Below are 4,153 nucleotides of genomic sequence, written 5' to 3'. Positions count from 1 at the left end.
GGGTTTATGGCTATTTAACTACCTGATGGACCTATAATCGAATTGATTGATGTTCATTTTAAATGGGCCTATCATGTTGTACCTTGAATACTGCAATATGATTATTTTTTATAAGAAGATTTATCATTAATGGTAAGGGCTTTCGTCTTGTGGTATTCTCATCAAGTCTAAGATTCAAATCTCTTTAGGTACAAACAATTTCTTGCAGCCAGTGTGAAGAGAGCACTTTACATGGGTCTAAAGTTTATCCAACAAGGATAAGTACACGAAATGACCCTACCTTAGAGGGAATCCTCGTCATAGGAAAAAAGGAAAGAAAAAGGATTTATCATTAATGGTCATGTGGTGATTGGGGGATCTTAAGACACCTTACCATTCCTTGATACAAAATTTAGATTGTAAATAATTTTTTTCTTTTTTCTGTTGTCCTTTTTTTGCTGTGAGTTAGGTTATAATTTAAATGGCCATACACATGTTACTGTATAAATAGAGTTTGTGAAGGCTCCAGGTTAAAGATTTTCTCCTGAATAGCATCATTGTCGTTCTCTTTTGACATTGTTGCATTTGGATGTTAAAAATCACTTCATTGTGTCTTTGGATCTTCAAATTCCTCTGTAAAATGAAGTTGTTGAATCGACTGCATATTTGATATTTGCATGTACTAACAATTTGCTATGCAAAAACCTCTTCCAGCTTATAAACCTCCCAGCAGACAAACAAGTTATGTCACGAGAGGAAAGACATAAGCGACGAAGAAATGTGGCGTTTGTCCTGGAATCATCGCTGCGGGAGATTGACGATGCTGCCATGCTTCTCCATGATTTTGAAGAACCATCACTGCTGACGCTTGATTTATGAATGCAAGTCCTATGGATGTATGACTGCTGACATTTCTTCAAGTAAAGGTGGAATAAGTTTTACATTTAAACCGTTCAATACTTGAATTAGTGTAGCAATTAAAATATATATTTCTTATTTTACACTTGAATAAATAATATTCCATTTATGAAAGAAAAAAAAAAAATTATCTTTCGAAAGAAAGTTCAACTCTTTCACTTGTATTCTTTCTTTTGTAGTTTTATGTGCATTGTGGAATCTAAATTATTACAAACACCAAATCATTGTAAGAGTGAAGTCACCTATTTAGTTTCACCAATTTTCATGGACTAAATGCTTTTATTTATTATTTATTTATTTTTATTTGTTTGATGGTGAACCCCGACAATATAATTTTGTGTATCTACTTCTGTTAAGTAAATTTTGGAACTGTGTAAAGCACCTCCTCAACACGGATTGAGTAATACTTTGGTTTTGTCGGTGAACTGGCCTCAAATAATTGTTTGCACTCAAGGGGATTCTAAGCTTAGACCTGATGGAATGTTACAAGATTAAAATCCTTACCACTTAAGCCAACTCCTTAGGGTTAAAAGCTTGATCAATCTTCTTGTGCTATACATATAGCTGCATCCCCTTGCACTAAATGCTATTATAGATCACACTACATAAGTTTTGGGGGAATGTGGGTGATGTACAGAATTATTTGATTGGGCCCTCCCTTGGAAGATTGTCTTTATTTATTTTTTTTTTTTTAACACTGTAGGGTGAACATTGAATTTTTTTTGTATTTTGGAGACATTGACATAATCAATGATTTAGAAAAACATTAACAATGAGATAATAGTTTGATGCATGTACTTTCTCTAAATATATCACTTCTTCCAATTTTATCATGCTTGTAACTCTATCATCACAAGTTACTAGGTAAATAAAAAATAAATAAAAAAATAAAATACATAATTATTAGATAATAAATTGGGTTAATAACTTTTTTGATACTTCGGTTTTAACTTTTTTTATTTTTTTTCCTTAGATTTTAAAACCAGACAAATTTGGTACTTCACTTATAGGAAAAGACAAAATTAATACCTACGTTAGTTTCTGTCAGTCCCAATTAATGAAATTTCACATGTCACTCCCATAATACGCCACGTGTCCTAAAATTAATAATACTAAAAAAATAAAAAAAAACTAAACCTAAAAAATAAAAAAAAATAAAAAAAATAAAAAATAAAAAAGTGAATTTTATGGGGTGGCCGGCCACCCCATTTTGGCCAAAGGGGGTGGCCGGCCACCCCGAGCCACCCCCAAGGCTGGTTTGGGGATGGTTCGGCCATGCCCAAGGGCCAAAAAAGGGGTGGCTGAAACCTCCCCCTTTGGCCTTGGGGGTGGCTCAGCCATCACCTCTGGCCCTCTAGGGGTCCATCCCTAGACCGGTCTTGGGGGTGGCTCATTTACTCCATAAAATTTTAATTTTTTTTTTTAAGGTTTATTTATTTTTTTTTTTTATTATTAATAAATTTATTTTTAATTTCTAGGACACGTGTCACGATATTAATGAAGATGACGTGAAATTTTGGGAGGTATTGATTTTGTCTTTTCCCATAGGTGATATACCAGATTTGTCTGGTTTTAAAACTTAGGGAAGAAAATAAAAACGTTAAAACCGAGGTACCAAAAAAGTTAGAGAAATGCTTGGTTGTAATAAAAAGTCAATGTTTTGGACATAAATGTCCATGTGGCAAGATGTCACTTCAATGTCCTGTGTAAAAAAAAAAAAAATTGATGTGGCATCTTACCACATGGACATTTATGGCCAAAATATATACTTTTTATTGCAACCAAGCATTTCTCAAAAAGTTATTAAACCTAATAAATTATGCAAGTCTACCCCAATCTGACGTTGCTGCCACTTTGGCATTGTACCAAACAATTTCAAGGTAAAGACGTACTATCTGTTTTTTTTTTTTTTTTTTGAAAATGATGAAGATATGTCATCCCAAGAGATTGTTCAATCCTATTCCAAAATTGGGCCATAATAAGTTGGAGTCAATCCAAAAATTTAATTGGGCTCACTTCGAATACTAAGTTCATCCCATAAATTCCATCAATACCCTCATCTGCTCCAACAATTATTCTAGAGAAGCCCAGCCATGTAGCAGCCCACCCAATCTTGCAACTCAATTGATGACTTGAGCATGAACTTCATATGAAACATTCTTTATCTTCTCCATTCCTGATTTATATATTAACAAGAGATAATTTTGAATTCTGCCGATAAAAATCCTAATAATATATTTGAGTAATGTTATATACTAAATTCTCATTTTACTGAGTTAATATGACCGTGACCATTATCCCTTTGATTATCAAAAGGAGAACTAGGCAAAAAAATTAAAATACATTATGAAAAAATTAAAACTCCTATCGAAGAGGAGAAAATGGAAGCCTTGCATAAAAATTCTCATAGAATCGAGAATGAAGTTTTCATTCTGTACATGCCAAATCATGAATTAATAACTACATCCAATCTCCACAAAAAAAAAAAAAAAAAGGAAGATAAAAATTATTCTCTCAACCATCTCTGCATAGTGAGCGAGTAAATTTGTTATTGAATTTTTGTAGGACCCATATGGAGGCATGCTAGACATATTTCTCTCAACCATCTTTCAACCATTTATTTTTGCAAATCTAATAAATTTATCATTGGATTTGTGAACTCACGTGGATCCTGCAAAAATGTAATAGTAGATTCACCTATTTACTACACCAAGATAGTTGAAAGATAATTGAGAAAATGATTTTTATCATTTCTCGGCCCATACAAGTTCACAAATCCAATGGTGGATCCATTAGATTTGCCAAAAAGAATGGTTGAGAAAATGATGTATAATATGCCTAAGAAAAAAAAAAAAAAAGAGGCATGTTACATAACCATCTTTAAACCATTTTTTTTTTTACACAAATTCAATAGATCAACTATTAAATTTGTGAACTTGTGTAGACTTTACACAAATTCAATAGTGGATTTATCCATTCACTATGGGAATAGTTAAAAGGTGATTGAAAAAGAATGCATTCTATCATTTCTAAAAAAATACTCAACTGTTTTAAACTTTATATTTTTGGAATGGAATATCTACGGAATCCCCATGAATAGGATCAAAGTGCACTCCTACATCAGTCGAGTGTGATGTGGGTGGAATGAGGGTGTAACATAATAGTACCCTTATCTCACTGAGCTTATATGGCGGTGCACATCCACCCTTATTATTATTATTATTTTAACAAAAAAAGGATGGATGAGAGTTTAGTA

At 32.7% G+C, this 4,153-nt stretch overlaps 1 pseudogene across 1 annotated transcript in view; it reads left to right on the top strand.

The window, feature by feature from the left end:
• Positions 1 to 1,050, top strand: part of LOC132181954 (uncharacterized) — a 17,168-nt pseudogene extending 16,118 nt beyond the window's left edge. The window contains exon 11 of the transcript XR_015912199.1: positions 694 to 1,050. The product of XR_015912199.1 is annotated as an uncharacterized LOC132181954 (transcript). The remainder of the gene's footprint in view (positions 1 to 693) is intronic.
• The last annotated feature ends 3,103 nt before the right edge of the window (positions 1,051 to 4,153 follow it).

This window comes from Corylus avellana, chromosome 5 (assembly GCF_965113065.1).
Source record: "Corylus avellana chromosome 5, dhCorAvel1.hap1.2, whole genome shotgun sequence".
NCBI classification, from domain to species: domain Eukaryota; kingdom Viridiplantae; phylum Streptophyta; class Magnoliopsida; order Fagales; family Betulaceae; genus Corylus; species Corylus avellana.
The sequence above is the reverse complement of the archived record's forward strand: the minus strand, read 5'-3'. Positions and strand labels throughout refer to the sequence as shown.